Consider the following 22,503-nt stretch of genomic DNA (forward strand, 5'->3'; position numbering starts at 1 on the left):
CCCTCCCCCCTTCCTTTCCCCCTCCTAGTAGGAGTAGGAAAGAGGGGAGTCCTACTCCTACTAGGAGGAGGACTCCTCCTCCTTGGCGCGCCATAGGGCCGGCCGGCCTCCTCCCCTTGCTCCTTTATATACGGGGGCAGGGGGCACCCCTAGACACACAAGTTGACCAAGTGATCGTTTTCTTAGCCGTGTGCGGTGCCCCCTTCCACCATAATCCTCGATAATATTGTAGCGGTGCTTAGGCGAAGCCCTGCGACGGTAGAACATCAAGATCGTCACCACGCCGTTGTGCTGACGGAACTCTTCCCCGACACTTTGCTGGATCGGAGTCCGGGAATCGTCATCGAGCTAAACGTGTGCTAAAACTCGGAGGTGCCGTAGTTTTGGTGCTTGATGGTCGGGCCGTGAAGATGTACGACTACATCAACCGCGTCGTCATAACGCTTCCGCTGTTGGTCTACAAGGGTACGTAGATCACACTCTCCCCTCTCATTGCTATGCATCACCATGATCTTGCGTGTGCGTAGGAATTTTTTTGAAATTACTACGTTTCCCAACAGGTGTCACGGGAAGGAGCGCCCGTAGTCAGGCCCCGGGAATGTAGCCATATCGATGAACCTCGTTAACAAATCTTGGTGTCGTGCTCGTGTGATTGCTTGGTCCTCGAATGATAGACTATGTGCCTCGGATTTATTCTAACATTCCCTCCGCCATTCGAGCTCACCTCCGGCAGTTTTCGGCCTTCTCTTGCATGGCAGGTAGTGGATCTGACTCCAACCAGTCCGGATTCGTCGACTGGGGTGTCACTCTGCGCGGGTTGGAGAAGGCAATGGCGGTCCGCATTGCACTCTGCCGCTCCCGGGAGGACAGCGCCCGGCCTACGGACGGATTTGTCCGCCGCGACTCCATACCATTGGCTCAACGGGCATTCGAATCCTCTCGGGCTGGATCCTCGTGGTCTTGGCAACCGGAACCCCTATCCTTCCCCATTATCGATCGGGCAGAGTATGAGCCCACCGAGAACGGGCAGCCTGCCGTGAAAAGGAGAGGATAAGGGCTACCGAGGCCCGTATCGTGGCGGAAATGGTGGCGGCGGAGGCGGTTGATGCGGCGGCGCGGGCAGTCATGGAGGAGGAAGTCATTCGCGCCCGCATTGTGAAAAAACGACAACGAGGAACACGTGCGCCCTCGCCCGAGAGCAAAATCGGACGGTTTGTGCCATGGCCGGACTACCACCGAAGGAGGAGGAGAACAACGACGGCGAGGACAGCTTCGGCGACGAGCAGATCCGGCTCGATCCATACTGTGTCTTCGACCGGTACTTCTGCGAGAAGGGCGTCAAGGGCACCGGGAAGGGCAAGGGCAGCCGTGGATGAACTTCACCATAGCCAAACATGCCAAATTTTGATAGTCCGATAGCATGTTTAGTTAGTAGTGATGAAGTAGTCAGATGATGTGTGTGCATCAACGTAGTTGCATGCGTTTGTATGGATTTAAGATATGATAATTGAGGTGTTCAGATATGAAATGTATGTGAAGAATGTGTTCGCGGGCGTTTGAGTGGTCAAATTTATCCATTACAGTTGTAGATGCTCATATTAGGTGACATGTTTAGTTTTGTTTGGGACTCCAGGCTTCCGCAAGCGAGCAAGCGGCATACGCACGCATAATACTTTGTTTTTCTCTGGCCTAACATGTATTACCGCATATTAAAGTCTGAAAATATAAGACGTTTTGGTATGCTAAAATAGCCTAACAAAACGGCTTATATTTTAATACGGAGGTAGTACGTATAATCAAATCTTCTATATTAAATAGCTAGTCTCCATTAACTATTTCTCTCAACATACAAGCATGCCACATCATCTCATAACATGCATGAGAAAATGTCCATCCCACTATTATATTTCTCTACATGCAAGCATACCACTTCATCTTTAAACATGCATGAAAAAAATAGACTCATCCCAACATCCAAACATACATAAGAAATTTCATTCTATTATGCTATTTATAATTAATAAAAAATTACAACTATATAGTAATCAAATATAATAAATTATATATATTTTCAGTTTGAGCTTTTTATATTATTACTCCTAGGAGGCCAGATATGAAGGACGCTCCATAAATAATGAAGATCCCTGACAAGCGACTCTGTTAGAGTGCCTTTTTCTATGCAAAATTGATGTAATAGCAGTTATTATGGTGATCGGTCAAATCGAAAAATTGAGAAATGATGCTAATGCTACTTTTTTTTTGAGAAATTGATGCTAAGGCTGCTGCCCTGCATGTTTGCTAGGGAGGCCTGGGGAAAAAAGTTGGGCCTTTAGCCTGGCGGTCCTCTCCACAAGACGTGGATCGCCAATTCTATATCTCGCCTATTATGAGATATAACAATGACTTGCCTATTGGAGCGGAGCGCAGGTTGGTCTTATCGTAAGCGGTTTTTCTCCCTCGCTGGTCCTTGTGCTGTACAAGTACCACTGCTTTTTTCGGGTTTTTCCTTTCGTTTTTTGTACGATTGTTTTTATTTTTCTTCCCTTTTCCCTTCTTATTTCACTTTTACCCCTTTTCTCTGTCATTTTTTTGCTTTCCATTTTTTATTTTCCTTGTATTTATTTCTTTTGTGTTTAAAATATATAAATATATTTCACGAGATAAATGCACAAAAATATGCTAAAAAATTGTTCTCAAACTGGTTAGATTATTGTTCAACTCTAGCTAAAAAATGTTGTAGCCAACCATACAAAAAAAATTCATGTATTGCAAAAGAAAATCATGTGTACAAAAACTGTTCATGCATTTTTTCAAAATGTTCTTCATGTGAGGAAAATGCCATGTGTTGTAAGAAAAATGTTCACGCATATTGAAATGAAAGTGGATGCATTGCAATACAAACATTTATAAGAAACATTCACAAGTAGTAAAAAAGGTTCACAAATAAAATAGTTGTTCACAAGATAAATGAAAATAGTTCACTAAGATTCAAATATTTTTTCACATTGTTCAGTACAAAAATTTGCGCATACTAAAATAAATGTTCACGCGATGTGCTCACACATATTAAAATAAATGCTCATATGACGCAAAAATTGTAATGCATATTAAAAAAATTTATAAAAAAAATTAACTAGAAAGAATATCTTTAGTGGATAAAATATTGTTCATTATCTCTCAAAAGATATTCAAGTTTGAAAAAACGAACGTTCGCATGTTCAGTAAAGGGACACGTAGATCCACACCACCCACTTACAGGTACGACGAATAATTATTTTCCTGTATGTACATGCACGATGATTTGCCTTCTGTTATGTTGATTGAACGGATGAGCTGGATTTTTTAAGACAAATGGACGAGTTGAATGCATACAAGAGCACACGCTTCCTGGGCCGGTGCATTTCTTCTTGTTCCTTTTTGACCCAACATGTTTTGATTTTCTTCAGTTACATTCTTCAAATTCATGAGTCTTTTTCTAAAAAAATATAATCTAATATATCTATTTAATACATGATTTTTTAAATCCACTATTTTTTGTAAAGTATAGTACATCACTAAAATTTATAAACATTATTGTATGTTTATGAACAATTTTGAAAATGCATGTTTTAAGAAAAATCGCTTTTTTTAATTTTTGATATAAAATGGTGGGCATTTTATATTTGGGACGAACATTAAGATTTATTTCGTGGCATATATTTGAATTGTTTTCCAAATAATTTTGTCTGATGTGTAATGTTTTTGACCGCCTGAAAATCCCAAAAATCATGCATGGGCTGGCCCACTTACACCCGCGTGGGCACTTCCTTAAGTATTCAATGCTACAAGCGTTAAATAGGAGGTCTCCCCTTCTCCAAGATGGAAATCTGACCCACCTTTTGCTCGGCCGTATCACTCGATAGCGTCTGGGGCCTGATGGACTCCACCAAAGCTTTTACCATGATGCTTGGATCGACGACGTCCGTGACCACGAGAACTATGTCTTGCTTGTAGCGAGACGATAGTTTCACTCGCATGGAGGGTTTCCTCTTAGCCCTCGTTACCTGACTGAACCGTTTTCCTTTTTGCGTAGAGTGTGCTTGTTTGGTCGTGTTCGTTGGTCGTGGTTGCTTCATTCAGTTCTCGTTTCTTCATTTTTTTTCTTGACGGGTTTTCATGATTTTTCTGTTATTACTTTTTCTTCTTTTTTCATTGGTTTTTTTCTGTTTTTCTCGGTTTTCACTTTTTCCTTGTTTATGATTTCCTTTGGTTCCTTCGTTTCTTTTCTTGGTTTTCACTGGGTTTTTTATTTTCTCTTCTGTTATTTTTTTCACTTTTTTACTATTTTCCTAGGTTTTTATTTTTAATTTTTGCTTTAATTTATTATCTTTGTTTCTTTGTCGTTTTTCAATGGTTACTTCTTTGTTCAATACGTGTTACCCTTTTCAGTAAACAATGTACATTTTTAGAGTATACATGAAACATATTTTTGATACACATTGTATTTTGTTTAGATACATTATATACATTTTATATTAAATGCATCTTTGAACAATTTTTCCAATTACATGGTAAATAGTTTTTAATGGGAATAATTTTTTTCACTTGCAATATATATTTATGTATACACCAATAACATCTTTATACATGTTGAACATTTTTTAGATACACAGTTAATTTTTTTAAGATAAATGTTTTTGATATCTACATTTTTCTTATACACCAAGAATATTTTTGTATACATGTTTCACATTTTTTGAATACATGATTAGCATTTTTTAAGTATGATGACTAAAATTTCTTTCAAGTACATGTTTGATATCTACCTTTTTCATAAACATTGTAGATTCTTCATATACATATGAAACACAAGCAAAAGAGCCCTGCGTTGCAACGGCATATAAAATACCACACGTCCCTGACCCAATAACCATGGCTTAAGATCCCATTAGGCCCACGTCCTTTATTTCAACACATGGCATCGCATATGTGTTTCGCTTATCCCCCTTTCCACCCTCGCCGACTGTGGCCTCGGTGCTCACACAATCCCAACGCGTTTGAGTGTGATCAATCTTGGGGCCTCTCTCTCTCTCTCTCTCTCTCTCTCTCTCTCTCTGTCTCTCGGCATAAGATGAGAAATCCATTTTTCCTGTGAGGTTTTGACAAGGCGTGCATGTGTGGCCATATATGATTTATTTCGTCTCTAATCTGGTTTTGCTGAGGTGTGCATTTCCAATCGGCACGGTATGAAAGAAACACAGATCATGTGCTATTGATAAAGGTTGCACCCTAAATAGCATTTTAAACATGGTTAACACGTAAAATAACATCATATTCAAATTCTAGACATTTTTTAATCAAATACCATATATAAGAAGTTAAATTTGGAGTTAGGGTTCAAAAGATATGAATATTTTTAAAAAGCATTTGATATGGACTGCGGGTTGATTAACCAAATATTAGGGAATTTTTTGCAAAAGCGAAAATCTGACTTAAAACTGAGTTGTGTGTTGATTAACAGAAACATCAGGGGTTTTTCTATGAAAGTGAAAATCTGACTCAAAAATGACCTACGTGTTGATTGTCAGAGAAGGAAGGGTCTTTTCTACAAAATGTGAAACGATGCTCCCTTTATTAGGGCCTCTTTGATTCGCAGGATTCTCAAAACACGGAAACAGGAAAAATGTAGGAATAGAGTGTCATGTCCTCTTGTATCCTACGGGATTTAGAGAAGTATTTGATAGCACAGGAAAAGCAAAGGAATTCTACAAAGAAGTTCTAATGGATGGAAAGTTTCCTTCAAAATATAGTACAAATGAATCATATGGAAAAAATCCTACGGATTCCAATCCTACAAATCAAACGAACATCACAAGAAAAAATCCTAAGGGTCCAAATCCTGTGAAATTCCTTTGTGTCAAAGGAGCCCTTAGTAGGTATAGATTTATTTGATACGCTTTTGACATTTTTCATATGTACATGATTAACATTTTTATAATGTCACATACTTTTTTTCTGAAAGCGTGCGAACATCTTGAAAGAGGCTAGGCCTAGTCTGAAAAATGGTATGCAATCTTGGCTATATTACTTGTGAACTGTATCTGACTCACATACCTATGTAATTGCCATTTGTGCATCTATCCATTATAAAATGAAAAGGAGTTACATTAGGGGTCTTCCCTACTGCTTTTGCTAAAAAAAGCGAACATTTTTAAAATGGCACACACATTTTTTATACATCAACAATTTTTTTAATTAATCTAACATTTTTTTACATTGCAATAACATTTTTCAAATCAACTATTTTAATTTATTTTATGTTGTTAAATATATGTACTTACAAGTTTTTCAGAAATAAGGATAAAGGAAAAATGAACAACGAAAAAACAGAGAAAAGGATGAACTAACCAGAAAATTACCTAGGCTGGCCCGGTCACGACGGTTGACACAAACACTCAATTCATTTCGCGTCAAGCGAGATATAGTAGCAATCGTCTGTGACGTCAAGCTTTTCTTAAATGGCTTCTTCCAAGGCCCTGCTGATTTGGGCAACGTTAACCGCGTAGATGACTTTTTTACCGGATAAAAAGGATGAGATCCCGAGTTTCGGCTCATACTGCCCCACGCCGCATAAAAACTGCGATGTCAAAGCAATGTGTAAATGGCTTACCAGCCATCAGCAAGCTCAGATTTCAATCATAACCAGTCCGGCTTCATTGCCGGTCGAAGCTTCTCCCAAAACTATGTCTACGCAACGGAGATTGTACAGTGTTGCGACCGTCTCTTAGGACCCACCATTTCCTCAAACTAAACTTCGCGAAGGCGTTCGACTCCATTGAGGGGGGCAACTTGCAAGCTGTCATGAAGCTCCTCAGTGGCGAGCTCCGTGCAGTGCTTCCACCTCAGCTGCTTGTACTACATGAACTTCTTGAGGACCATGGCAGATGGTGAGCCCGAACATGAACGAGGGCCGAAAAATGGGGAAAAGAATGGGCGGCTAGGGTTTGACCCTCACCATCCGGCTTTAATAGCCGAGATTAGGCTCCTTCGGCAGCGTGTTGGCCGCCTGGCTATGATGCACGCAGGCAAAATTCCACATGTAATTTCATTCTTGTCGTGGGTCGGAACAGTCCAACGTGGCGCAAACGTCCGGGCAACTTCAATTTCGTTCTACATATTGGTAGTGTTTGGAGGGTGCCGGGGAACCCAAGCATATGAGCTAGAAATGAAAAGCTTGGTTAGAGATGTTTTTTTTCCAGGTCCTGTTCGTGCTGTCCAAATAAACAAACAAACAAACAAACAAATAAACAAACAACTGGAGACGAAATCGAGGGTTCAATTGTAGATGATCACTTCTTAGTACTCCCTCCATAAATTAATATAAAAACATTTAGATCACTACGCTCTTATATTAGTTCACAGAGGAAGTAGTGGCCAAGATTATTTGGCACATGAGAAATGCGCACGGACACAAGGGATTGTTGGTCGTTGGGTTTACCGGCCAAACGTGCATAGGAGAACTCTTTTCTTTTTCAAGGATATAAGGAGCACAGCCACACGCATATACCATTGCCTTCTTCTCGTGTCGCATCTATCGTCTGTCAATGTACCAGTACCAGAAGCTAAGCTAAGTGTAGCAAAAAAAAAACATATTTCTCACGCCATGCATGCATGGATGGTCGACGACGGAATTAATCTAATTGCCGATGGTTACCGGAAGCAAAAATTGACCATGGATCGAGCGTTTGACTAATCGCCAATGGTGCCAGGTGTCTCGCGTGCCGGTAAGATAGACAGAGGTGTGCAGATGGAGTTTGGAAACCATGGCTGTCGCCATGCCGAACATGCCGGGGGTTGACAGTCGGAGAAGTCACTGGGATCGGAAAAGTTGCCTCATGTCTGCTGGGTGCTGCCTCTTCCGTGTGTCTCTCTGTGGCTGCTGCGGCGAGGGTTAGGAAGTAAAGGAAGGAAGATGGAAGGTTCACGCCGACGGTCCATGACCCTCCTCCTGTAGCAGGTTCGACAAATCAGTATTTTCCATCTTCACAGTTCGGCATCGTCATCTGTGACCGAATTACTTGCCACCTGCACAAGTTCTTGTTGTGCGTCCATAAAAGGGGTCTTGAACTCAAGGTCTTATATGCAGCTGGCCGGCGTCTTCTTCCCGGTTGTTTCTTTCCACGAGGACATGGGACAAATATTGGGTCGCCCTTTTTATTTCTTCAACGTGAAGATGATTTTGTATTTTGATGCAACGGCGGCGCGTCGAGAACCGTCGAGGCAGACACCAAGCCAGTCACAACCTCGTGGAAACGACATTCCGTGGTTTGACAAGTTGAGCAATACATGCTCGATTGAAACACCTGATAAGCCAAGACCTCTTGGGATATATTTGACCTTATTTCTGTCGAAATTATAATAACCAACAAGGCAATAACCTCTTGGGACATGTAATGTTTTCTTTTGATGATGATGGTTGTGAGCCTAGTGAAAAGCAAAGAATCGCACACGAAGGTCCTGTGTGGAAAGCAAAGAACCGAACGTGAATAAGGTAGAAACATGAATGATTTATTTGGACTAGCAAACATGCTCGTAACGGGAGACCAAAAAAATTACATGTTAACCAAATAAGTATGACTCTATACCTCAATATATGAGCGTCCTCTATTTTAACACGGCGGCTCACCATGTTGCCATTTATCTTTCTTTCCACCCTCGTTGATGATGGCCGCGATGTTCACATGAACACAATACATTCAACATGGTAAATCCCAAGGCAATAAGCTTGCCACTGCATGCTACACTGTCATTGTGTGGTGCTAGGGAATGTTTAAAACTTTAAAAATAAATCTCACCGACCACGAACTACTCCCAACGCCTAGATATATAGAGTTCTCAAAAACTAATCAGATCCTAGACATAAAAGACTTTTGAGTTGGCAAACAGTTTTTCCGAATTGACAATTTTTTTTGAAATTTGGAATTTTTTAAAATTCACAAGCATTTGTTTTTTTAGACAGAAATTTGTTAAAATGCATGAATAATTTTTGAATTCATGAACAGTTTTTGACTCAGCAAATAGTTTTTGAATCAATGAATTTTTAAAAAATTGGGGAACAAATTTTGAAATTACTGATTTCTTTGGATTTTTTGAACATTTTCAAAAAATACATGGACATTGTTTTCAGATTCGTGAATATGTTTTGAATACACGACCATTTTTTTTCAAACTCATGAACATGATTTATTTCTTAACTATCTTTTTCCAAATTGTGATTTTTTTGTAAAATCACCAACATTTTTTGAATCCGCAAAAAATATGATTTCCAGAACATGTTTTAAATTGAAAAACATTTACGATTTCTCGAACATTTTCTTCAAAACTTAAAACTTTTTAAAATTTGTAAATCCCGAAAATGTAAAGAAAAAAACAAAAAAGTAATTATGAAAGAAAATACAAAAGAAATAAATAAAAAATAGGGGTGTCACGCTCCACACACGGGCCGGTCCATGAACATGTATGTGGGGGAGGAGGTGCGTAAGAAATGGGAGGGAAAAGGGCAGAACCTGGTGATCAAACCCTGGTCCCCAGGGTGGAAGAGTTAGGCTTTAGCCACTGTGGCGCTTGTGTGTGTGAAGTAAATGGGGTATCATCTCTATAAGAGAACCGAGCACGATGGCGACTTTGGGGAAAAAATCAAATCGTTTCTTCACTTATAGGTGGCATAGTGGCTAATTTATAGCAACTTCATGGATATTTTTCGGACGGACAGGCAGAAGCACTAATCCCTTTATTAGTAAGATAGGTATAGGTATAGATTTGGTGCGTTCACATTTCACACAAGCACACGGGCGCTATGTGTGTTGTGCACTACTCTCCATGTGATTCTAGTACTCAGAAAATAATGGAACATCACAGCATCCTCCCATTAGCAAGGTGAGGCTAAATATTTAGTCCGAAAGGATAACATAAACCTTCGGCCACTGTTTGTATAATTCTACCAAGCTAGCAGTGGTTGCATTTTTTGTCAGACAAAAGTATCGGTTGTGTTGTGTTTTTCCTTTGGAAGGCAAGCGGGGTTAGTACTACCAATTCAAGAGAAAATTCACAAAAAAATCACTTCTTGATTGAGGGAGTGGAATTTCGCGGCCAACCTTTGGTTTTCTCGTAGGCTTGCCACAAAATTGTACCAATAACACATCATTAATTGCAGAACTATTCTTCAGAATTACTAATTTCGAGCCCACAATTGGCTTTTATTTTATTGTCTGTCCAATCTCTGTGCTAAGATTCATGTTTTTCTTCCAACCGTCGACTACTTGGTTGTTATCGAGCCCACAATTTTTTTCCAGGAGACCTGTTAATTATCGTGGCTGGTGTCTCTTGGTTCGAGACCCCCTTCATTTTGAAATTTACTTTTTTTCCTCCCTGTACCTACCTCTGTATCTTTCTCTTCTCATTTCTAGCGGATGAAACTAGAGAGAGAGAGAGAGAGAGAGAGAGAGAGAGAGAGCATGGCAATTTTTATTTGGAGATCTCCCTCGCTGCTCGCTTGAGAAGTTTGGTTGTCAGGCCTCTGGTGCTTTTAGAGAGTTGTAGTTGGTTTCATATCTCTCCCCTTGCCGCATCTCCCCCACCGCTGCATCTCTCCTTGGTGTTCCTGATTTTGATTTGTGTGTTTCGTTTCTTAGATATGTGGGTTACTTTTGTCCTTTGTTCTGTAGGTTTGTTGATGCTCCCTTTTTAGATGCATGTGATAGTTTCAGCGTAGGCTTTTGCTTGATTTTGATTCTACAGCTAGATGCCTAGATGTATGTTTGTGTGTGTTGTTTGTGTGCTAGGTTACCAGTCGTTTGGATATGAGATTTAGCCACTAGTGGTTAGTTTGTTTTTCATGCTATGTATCCCCTGGTTGATTATGTCAGGGTTAACAGTGCTGGATGATTGAATGTGTTAGGTTGATGGTAATATTGTAGGAGATGTCGTTGCACGAGTGATGCCAGTTATTGTTAGCTTGGTCAGTTGTATAGATGTCCTTGGATGTGTAACCTGATTTAAGGTTTGTTAGCTAACCAGAGTTGTTGATTTTATCTTCCTTGTTTGTTATTGACTAGATACTGGGAATGAGTTTATTTGGGATCTGCAAAAGCAACACACATGGATATCTTAATAAATTTATTGAGAAAGACCCAAAAACCAATTCTAGGTTTTTTTTGTGATTTTCTAGAGATGATCTTACATTGCAAGTGAGTCCCGAGCGACAGATTTAAGACCCGACACAACCAAATTGTGCTAAAACAAATGCATGAATATTTGCTTAAAACAACCAAAAGTCTAAAACTGGTTAAAAACAATAGAACTTGTGAAATATGTGAGAAATAATGTATAAACATAGAAAAACATTTTTGGTAAAAATAGAAAAAACATTTGAATTGAACTTTATGCAACACCATCTTTATCAAAAATTTGAAGCTTGAACTACATGTTTTTGCTCTCCCACAGTCTAACACATATACCATCCATGACCACACAAAAATTAACGCACAAAATTTACCTAATCACTAACATGAATAACTCGATTCTCTAAAAAACATGCATGACTTGATGAGGTGGCGCTATTTTCAAGGGTAGATTAGTGCAAAAAAATGTAACTTACGAGTAGATGCATGACTTTCTGATGACACATAATTTTGATATGAAGGCTATCAATAATTGAGGTGACATGGAAGCACTCATGTGCACGAAAATGTAGTAGTGTATGCTAACTATTTAGATACAGAGGACTAGATCAGTGGTTCTGATTCAATGACTATAATGAGGAGTATATACGAATTAGTTGAATGTTTTTGATTATTGTTGGATATTCTAGTATGTTTGTCTTTTTATGGTTCAATGAAAGTGCAACTAATCCCCAAGTGGTTTTGGTAATTCATAACAACATAAAGCTCATTGAACTAATATCCATTCAAGTTTGATATTTTAGAAAGTTCAATGAATTGCATGGCATGGACTAGAGATATGGACCCCTCAAAATGCCAAGGACACATATTGGCAAAAACTCAAGACTCTTCATTTCTAATTTAGTGATCCAAGATCATATTGAGTCCATAGGAAGGCCAATACTATTAAAAGGGGATAAAGTGTTGCTTAATGGCTTGCTTGCTCAAATGCTTAGTGATATTGCTCCAAATCCCTCAACCACTTTCTCATTCAAAATATGTCGAAACCCTAAACTCCAACTCGGCCCCACCGATTCTTTCTACCCGGAGCCACCGAGTTCATATGACATAGCCACTGTCAAAAACCCTAAACAGTTCAGTCACACCGATAAAGATCTCGGTCTCACCGATATGGCCTTGCCAACACTCTGTGACTTGTTGCATTTATTTCGGTCTCACTGAGTTATGCAATCGGTCTCACCGAGTTGGCTTGACATTTTCTCTGTTGCCTTATTGCTTCACTTTGGTCTCACCAAGTTGATGCAATCGGTGCCACCGAGTTGGTGTTTGCCCTAAGCCCTAGCACATCGGTCTCACCGAGTTGTTCCAGTCGGTCCCACCGAGATTCTTAAAGTTCACATTTTGAACTAAATCGGTCTCACCAAGTTCACCTATTCGGTCTGACCGAGTTGGGTCAAATGTGTGTAACGGTTGGATTTTGTGTGGAGGCTATATATACCCCTCCACCCCCTTCTTCATATGTGAGAGAGCCATCAGAACGTGCCTACACTTTCAGCATACATTTTCTGAGAGAGAACCACCTACTCATGTGTTGAGATCAAGATATACCAATCCTACCACAAGAATCTTGATTTCTAGTCTTCCCCAAGTAGCTTTCCACTCAAATCATCTTTCCACCATATCCAAATCTGTGTGAGAGAGTTGAGTGTTGGGGAGACTATCATTTGAAGCACAAGAGCAAGGAGTTCATCATCAACACGCAGTCTATTCCCTTTTGGAGAGTGGTGTCTCGTAGATTGGTTAGGTGTCACTTGGGAGCCTCTGACAAGATTGTGGAGTTGAACCAAGAAGTTTGTAAGGGCAAGGAGATTGCCTACATCGTGAAGATCTATCCGAGTGAGGCAAGTCCTTCATGGGCGATGGTCACAGTGGGATAGACAAGGTTGCTTCTTCATGGACCCTTTGTGGGTGGAGCCCTCTATAGACTTGCGCAACCATTACCCTTCGCGGGTTGAAGTCTCCATGAACGTGGATGTACGATAGCACCACCTATCGGAACCACGCCAAAAATCTCCGTGTCTCCATTGCGTTTGCACTCTCCAAACCCTTCCCTTTACCTTCATATGCAATGTTTTACTTTCCGCTGCTACACTCTTAGAATTGCATGTGTAGGTTGATTGCTTGACTTGTGCTAATTGCTAAAATCTGCCCACAACTAAAATTAGGAAAATATTAGATTTTTATTTGGTCAAATAGTCTAATCACCCCCCTCTAGACATACTTTCGATCCTACATTCAACAACTTTTAATATATAATAGATTCATAACGGTAGCATAATCATCTTCAAAGATTTCTTCCATAGGCGCGTCATAATATTTATTCCAATATTGGCCATAGTCACCACAAAAAGATTTTTCATTTTAATGAGCATTCTGTGTCATCAATATTATTTCCATTCTCACATAATCTAGTCATAATTCTTCCCAACATCATCTATTTATAATTTGTTTTTATCTAATCTCAAAAAAATTCAGCACTACTACTTTCATGCAAAAGGGAGCTTTCATTTATAGAACCATCATTAAATCTAGATATGTAATCAACATGGAGTTTTTGTGCAAGAGAGTTACTATCATCATCATTGTTAGACATACTTGTGTATTTAACCCATTCTTTATCGAATACACTAGGAGCAACAAGGAGGACACTACTAGTACTATTGCAATCATCATTAAAGCATCCTACAATCAGTATACTAGCAATAGCCAGTTTTTGTTTCTTTAATGAATAAAAATAAGAGGCTTAATAATGTACTCATTTGTTCTGAGGAAAGTAGATTGTATTCAACCCTATATAACATTGCTGAGCAATATAAAGTTAATGATTGGGGAAATTTAAATGTTATTCCCTTTGAGAGCATAAATAATTGGGCCTCCTGCCTAAGTGGCAGTCTCCTTTGCTGGTTTCCAGCCCAAGATATTTTCTTACCCAATTCATTTTGTTGATAGTCCTGTCACACATACACACAACGAATCCCACCGTGGCAAATCCTATTGGACGTCCACTGCCCAGTCAGCGAGTGATTAGCTAATATACAGATCATGGTTTTGGGAACCTCTAGAAAGGTTCCAGTCCGGCTCTTTCCTTTTTCTCCCTTGTTTTGTTTTTATCGCATTTACCAGTTTATTTTTCATTTTTTCAAAATATTTTTTTTAAATTAAATAATTTCAAAAGATGTTCACATTATCAAAAAATGTTGGTGTTTTTTCAAAACATAAAAAAGTTTTGAGTTTAGAAAATATTCACTTTAAAAAAGTTTTCAAAAATAAAAAATGAAATCTTTACAAAAAGTTTAGGTTTCCAAAAATAAATTCACAAAATGTTTTACCAAATGTTAACATTTTCCAATAAATGTTCTCAACTTAAAAAAACATTTTCCTAATAAACTAAAAAACTTCATGTTTTTTGAAAGACCAAAAGAAGAGAAAAAATTTGAAACTAAAACATAAAATAAAAACTAGAAAACAAAACAAAGAGGGAAACAATCTATTCTATGCTAGTTTGTGTTGCTAGAATCAAATGGACCGGCTGAGTCCTGTCGTGGTCTCTCCTATGCGATTGACTTTAGTTGAATCGAATTTGACTGCGGCCGGTCCTTGTTAAAGGTTAAAACAACAAACTTTATAAATCACCGTTGTGGTTTTGATGCGTAGGTAAGAACGGTTCTTGCTAGAAGCTTGTAGCAGCCACGTAAAACTTGCAACAACAAAGTAGATGACATCTAACTTGTTTTTGCAGGGCATGTTGTGATGTGATATGGTCAAGATATAATGTGATATACGTTATTGTATGAGATGATCGTGTTTTGTAAAAGTTACCGGCAACTGCCATGAGCCTTATGGTTGCCACTTTATTGTATGAAATGCAAACGCCATGTAATTGCTTTACTTTATCACTATGCGTTAGCGATAGTTATAGAAGCAATAGTTGGCGAGACGACCACAACGCTATGATGGAGATCAAGGTGTCAAGCCGGTGATGATGGAGATCATGATGGTGCTTTGGAGATGGAGATCAAAGGTACAAGATGATGATGGCCATATCATATCACTTATTTGATTGCATGTGATGTTTATCTTTTTATGCATCTTATTTTGCTTAGTTCAATAGTAGCATTATAAGATGATCCCTCACTAAAATTTCAAGGTATAAGTGTTCTCCCTGAGCATGCACCATTGCGATAGTTCGTCGTGTTGAGACACCACGTGATGATCGGGTTGTTGGGGATCATAGCAGAAATTTAAAATTTTCTACGCATCACCAAGATCAATCTATGGAGTAATCTAGCAACGAGGGGAAGGGGAGTGCATCTACATACCCTTGTAGATCGCTAAGCGGAAGCATTGCAAGAACGCGGATGAAGGAGTCGTACTCGCAGCGATTCAGATCGCGGTTGATTCCGATCTAAGCGCCGAACAACGGCGCCTCCGCGTCAACACACGTGCAGCCCGGTGACGTCTCCCACGCCTTGATCCATCAAGGGGAGAAGGAGAGGTTGGGAAGACTCCGTCCAGTAGCAGCACGACGGCGTGGTGGTGGTGGAGGAGCGCGGGACTCCAGCAGGGCTTCGCCAAGCACTACGAGAGACGAGGAGGGAGAGGGGTAGGGCTGCGCCAACAGGGGAAGAACTTCGTGTGTTGGGATGCCCCTTTGCCTCCACTATATATAGGGGGAGAGGGAGGGCTGCGCCCCCACCTAGGGTTCCCACCCCAAGGGGTGCGGCAGCCCTAGATCCCATCTAGGGTGGCGGCCACAAGGGGGAGAGGGGGAGGCGCACCTGGGGTGGGCCTTAGGGCCCATCTGCCCTATGGTTTGCCCCTCCCCTCTTGGAGGCGCCTTGGGCCTTGGTGGGAGGTGCCCCAGCCCACCTAGGGGCTGGTCCCTTCCCACTATTGGCCCATCTATGCCTCCGGGGCCCGTGGCCCCTCCCGGTGGACCCCCGGACCCCTCCGGTGGTCCCGGTACACTACCGGTGATGCCCGGAACACTTCCGGTGGCCAAAACCATACTTCCTATATATCAATATTTACCTCCGGACCATTCCGGAACTCCTCGTGACGTCCGGGATCTCATCCAGGAATCCGAACAACATTCGATAACCGCGTACATACTTTCCCTATAACCCTAGCGTCATCGAACCTTAAGTGTGTAGACCCTACGGGCTCGGGAGTCATGCAGACATGGCCGAGACAACTCTCCGGTCAATAACCAACAACGGGATCTGGATACCCATGTTGGCTCCCACATGCTCCACGATGATCTCATCGGATGAACCATGATGTCAAGGATTCAATCAATCCCGTATACAATTCCCTTTGTCTATCGGTACGATACTTGCCCGAGATTCGATCGTCGGTATCCCGATAGCTTGTTCAATCTCGTTACCGGCAAGTCTCTTTACTCGTTCCGTAACACATCATCCCGTGATAAACTCCTTGGTCACATTGTGCACATTATGATGATGTCCTACCGAGTGGGCCCAGAGATACATCTCCGTTACACGGAGTGACAAATCCCAGTCTCGATTCGTGCCAACCCAACAGACAATTTTGGAGATACCCGTAGTGTACCTTTATAGCCACCCAGTTACGTTGTGACGTTTGGCACACCCAAAGCACTCCTACAGTATCTGGGAGTTGCACAATCTCATGGTCTAAGGAAATGATACTTGACATTAGAAAAGCTTTAGCATACGAACTACACGATCTTTGTGCTAGGCTTAGGATTGGGTCTTGTCCATCACATCATTCTCCTAATGATGTGATCCCGTTATCAACGACATAACATGTCCATGGTCAGGAAACCGTAACCATCTATTGATCAACTAGCTAGTCAACTAGAGGCTTACTAGGGACATGGTGTTGTCTATGTATCCACACATGTATCTGAGTTTCCTATCAATACAATTCTAGCATGGATAATAAACGATTATCATGAACAATGAAATATGATATAATAATAACTAATTTATTATTGCCTCTAGGGCATATTTCCAACAGTCTCCCACTTGCACTAGAGTCAATAATCTAGTTCACATCGCCATGTGATTAACACTCACAGGTCACATCGCCATGTGACCAACATCCAAGAGTCTACTAGACTCAATGATCTAGTTCACATCACTATGCGATAAACACTCAAAGAGTTCTGGGTTTGATCATGTTATGCTTGTGAGAGAGGTTGTAGTAAACGGGTCTTGCCATATTCAGATCCCTATGTATTTCGCAAAACGTTATGTCATGTCGTAGAGGCTGCTTCCACGTTCCACTTGGAGCTATTCCAAATTGTTGCTCCATTACACATATCCGGTATCTCTACTCAGAGCTATCCGGATAGGTGTTAAGCTTGCATCGACGTAACTCTTTACGTCGAACTCTTTATCACCTCCATAACCGAGAAACATTTCCTTATTCCTTTAAGGATAATTTTGACCACTATCTGGTGATCCACTCCTAGATCACCTTTGTACCCTCTTGCCAGACATGTGGCAAGGCACACATCGGGTGCGGCACTCAGCATGGCATACTGTACAGAGCCTATGACAAAAGCATAGGGGACGACCTTCGTCCTTCCTCTTTCTTCTGCCGTGGTCAATCTTCGAGTCTTACTCAACTTCACACCTTACAACTCAGGTAAGAACCCCTTCTTTGACTGATCTATTTTGAACTCCTTCAAAAACATGTCAAGGTGTGCGTTCTTTGAAAGTATCATCAGGCGTCTTGATCTATCTCTATAGATCTTGATGCCCAATATGTAAGTAGCTTTATCCAGGTCTTCCTTTGAAAAACACTCTTCAAACAACCGTTTATGCTTTCCAGAAATTCTACATTATTTCGGATCTACAATATGTCATCCACATATACTTATCAGAAATTTTGTAGTGCTCCCACTCACTTTCTTGTAAATACAAGTTTCTAGCAAACATTGTATAAACCTAAAAGCTTTGATCACTCTATCAAAGCATGTATTCTGACTCCGAGATGCTTGCTCTAGTCCATAGAAGGATTGCTGGAGCTAGCATACCTTTTAGCATCCTTAGGATCAACAAAACCTTTTATTGTATCACATACAACCTTTTCTTACGGAAACTGGTAAGAAAACTTGTTTTGACATCCATCTGTCAGATTTCATAATCGAAAAATATAGCTAATGCTAACATGATTCCGACGGACTTAAGCATCGCTACGGGTGAGAAAATCTCATCGTAGTCAACTCCTTGAACTTGTGAAAAACCGCTTTGCCACAAGTCGAGCTTCATAGACGGTAACATTACCGCCCACATCCGTCTTCTTCTTAAAGATCCATTTATCTCAATGGCTTGCCGATCATCGGCCAAGTTCACCAAAGTCCATACTTTGTTCTGATACATGCATCCTATCTCGGATTTCATGGCTTCTAACCATTTGTCGGAATACGGGCCCACCATCTCTTCTCCATAGTTCGTAGGTTCATTGTTGTCCAACAACATGATATCTAAGACAGGATTACCGTACCACTCAGGAGTAGTACATATCCTTGTCGACCTATGAGGTTCGATAGCAACTTGATCCGAAGCTTCATGATCACTGTCATTAACTTCCTCTTCAACAGACGTAGGTGCCACAGAAAACATCTTTCTGTGTTGCATCACTCTCTGGTTGAAGTAAAGGTTCGACAATCTCATCAAGTTCTATCTTCCTCCCACTCAATTCTTTTGAGAGAAACTCCTTCTTGAGAAAGGACCCTTTCTTAGCGACAAACAATTTTCCCTCGGATCTGAGATAGAAGGTATACCCAACTGTCACCTTTGGGTACCCTATGAAGATGTGTTTGTCCGCTTTTGGGTTCGAGATTCTCCGGCTGAAGCATTAAGCATCACAGCCCCAAACATTACGAAACGGCAACTTTGGTTTCTTGCCAAACCAATATTCATACAACGTTGTCTCAACGGACTTAGATGGTGTCCTATCTAAAGTGAATGCAGCTGTCTCTAACACATATCCTCAAAATGAAAATGGTAGATCGGTAAGAGACTTCATAGATTGCACCATATCTCATAAGGTTCGATTACGACGTCCGGACACACCATAACCCAGTGGTGTTCCAGGTGGCTTCAACTGTGAAACAATTCCACAATGTCTTAAGTGATTGCCAAACTCATAACTCAGAAATTCTCATCGATCAGATCGTAGGAATTTGATCTTCTTGTTATGATGGTTCTTAACTTCACTCTGAAATCGCTTGAACTTTTCAAACGTTTCAGACTTGTGCTTCATTAAGTAAATATACCTATATCTACTCAAATCGTCAGTGAAGATGAGAAAATAGCGATATCCACCGCACGCTTCAATTCTCATTGGATCACACGCATCAGCATGTATGATTTCCAACAAGTCACTTGCCCGTTTCATTATACCTGAAAACGGGATCTTAGTCATCCTGCCCATGAGGCATTTCTCGCATGTGTCAAGCGATTCAAAATCAAGTGACTCCAAACATCCATCGACATGGAGTTTCTTCATGCATCTTACGCCAATATGACCTAAGCGGTAGTGCCACAAGAAAGTGGTACTATCATTATTAACTCTGCATCTTTTGGCGTGAACATGTGTATTACCACGACCGAGATTCAATGAACCATTCACATAGGGTGCATGACCATGAAAGGTATTATTCATGTAAACAGGATAACCATTATTCTCTAACTTAAATGAATAACCGTATTGCAATGAACATGATCTAATCATATTCATGCTCAACGTAGACACCTGATAACATTTATCTAGGTTCAATACTAATCCCGAAGGCAGATGGAGCGTGCGATGGTGATCTCATCAACTTTGGAAACACTTCCAACACACATCGTCACCTCGCCCTTAGCCAGGCTCCGTTTAGTCTGTAGCTTTTGCTTCAAGTCACCAATAATAGCAACTGAACCAGTATCCAATACCCAGGTACTACCAGGAGTACTAGTGAGGTACACATTAATAACACGTATATACTTTGTTGAAGTTTCCAGCCTTCTTATCTACCATGCATTTGGGGTAATTCCGCTACCAGTGACCGTTCCCCTTACAATAGACGCACTTAGTCTCGGGTTTGGGTTCAACCTTGGGTTCCTTCACTAGAGCGGCAACTGGTTTGCCATCCATGAAGTTTCCCTTCTAGCCCTTGCCCTTCTTGAAACCAGTGGTCTTGTTAAACCATCAACACTTGATGCCCCTTCTTGATTTCTACCTTTTGTGGTCTTAAGCACCGCGAACAGCTCCGGGATCATCTCCATCCCTTGCATGTCATAGTTCATCACGAAGATCTAGTAGCTTAGTGATAGTGGCTAGAGAACTATATCAATCACTATCTTATCTAGAAGTTTAACTCCCACTTGATTCAAGTGATTGTAGCACCCAGACATTCTGAGCACATGCTCACTAGCTGAGCCATTCTCCTCCATCTTGTTGGCAAAAGAACTTGTCAGAGGTCTCATACCTCTCAACAGGGGCATGAGCCTGAAATCCCAATTTCAGCTCTTGGAACATCTCATATGTCTTATGGCGTTCAAAACATCATTGGAATCCCGATTCTAAGCCGTAAAGTATGGTGCACTAAACTATCAATTAGTCATCAGGATGTGTCTGTCAGGTGCTCACAACATCCACAGACGACGTTGTAGGGGTTTGCACATCGAGCGGTGCATCAAAGACGTAAGCCTTCTATGTAGCAGTGAGGACACTCCTCGGACTACAGACCCAGTCCGCATCATTGCTTACAATATCTTTCAACTTGGTCTTTCTCTAGGAACGTATTGAAACAGGGAGCTACAACGTAAGCTATTTATCTACAACATATTTGCAAAGACAATTTAGACTATGTTCATGATAATTAAGTTCATCTAATCAAATTATTTAATGAACTCCCACTCAGATAGACATCCCTCTAGTCATCTAAGTGAAACATGATCCGAGTCAACTAGGCCATGTCCGATCATCACGTGAGACGGACTAGTCAACATCGGTGAACATCTTCATGTTGATCGTATCTTCTATACGACTCATGCTCGACCTTTCGGTCTTCCGTGTTCCGAGGCCATGTCTGTACATGCTAGGCTCGTCAAGTCAACCTAAGTGTTTCGCATGTGTTCCGAGGCCATGTCTGTACATGCTAGGCTCGTCAACACCCGTTGTACTCGAACGTTAGAATCTATCACACCCGATCATCACATGGTGCTTCAAAACAACGAACCTTCGCAAAGGTGCACAGTTAGGGGGAACACTTTTCTTGAAATTTTAGTGAGCGATCATCTTATTTAAAATACCGTTGTTCTAAGCAAATAAGATGTAAAACATGATAAACATCACATGCAATCAAATAGTGACATGATATGGCCAATATCATTTTGCTCCTTTTGATCTCCATCTTTGGGGCTCCATGATCATCGTTGTCACCGGCATGACACCATGATCTCCATCATCGTGTCTTCTTGAAGTTGTCTCGTCATCCATTACTTCTACTACTATGGCTAACGCTTTAGCAATAAAGTAAAGTAATTACATGACGTTTAAGTTGACATGCAGGTCATAAATAAATTAAGACAACTCCTATGGCTCCTGCCGGTTGTCATACTCATCGACATGCAAGTCGTGATTCCTATTACAAGAACATGATCAATCTCATACATCACATATATCATTCATCACACCCTTTTGGCCATATCACATCACACGGCACATGCTGCAAAAACAAGTTAGACGTCCTCTAATTGTTGTTGCAAGTTTTTACGTGGCTGCTATAGGTTTCTAGCAAGAACGTTTCTTACCTACGCCAAAACCACAACGTGATATGCCAATTTCTATTTACCCTTCATAAGGACCCTTTTCATCGAATCCGATCTGACTAAAGTGGGAGAGACAGACACCCGCTAGCCACCTTATGTAACTAGTGCATGTCAGTCGGTGGAACCCGTCTCACGTAAGAGTACGTGTAAGGTCGGTCCGGGCCGCTTCATCCCACGATGCCACCGAATCAAGATAAGACTAGTAACGGCAAGTAAATTGACAAAATCGATGCCCACAACTGCTTTGTGTTCTACTCGTGCATAGAAACTACGCATAGACCTAGCTCATCATGCCACTGTTGGGGATCGTAGCAGAAATTTAAAATTTTCTACGCATCACAAAGATCAATCTATGGAGTAATCTAGCAACGAGGGGAAGGCGAGTGCATCTACATACCCTTGTAGATCGCTAAGCGGAAGCGTTGCAAGAACGCGGATGAAGGAGTCTACTCGCAGCAATTCAGATTGCGGTT

Source organism: Triticum dicoccoides, chromosome 5A (assembly GCF_002162155.2).
Source record: "Triticum dicoccoides isolate Atlit2015 ecotype Zavitan chromosome 5A, WEW_v2.0, whole genome shotgun sequence".
Lineage (NCBI taxonomy): Eukaryota > Viridiplantae > Streptophyta > Magnoliopsida > Poales > Poaceae > Triticum > Triticum dicoccoides.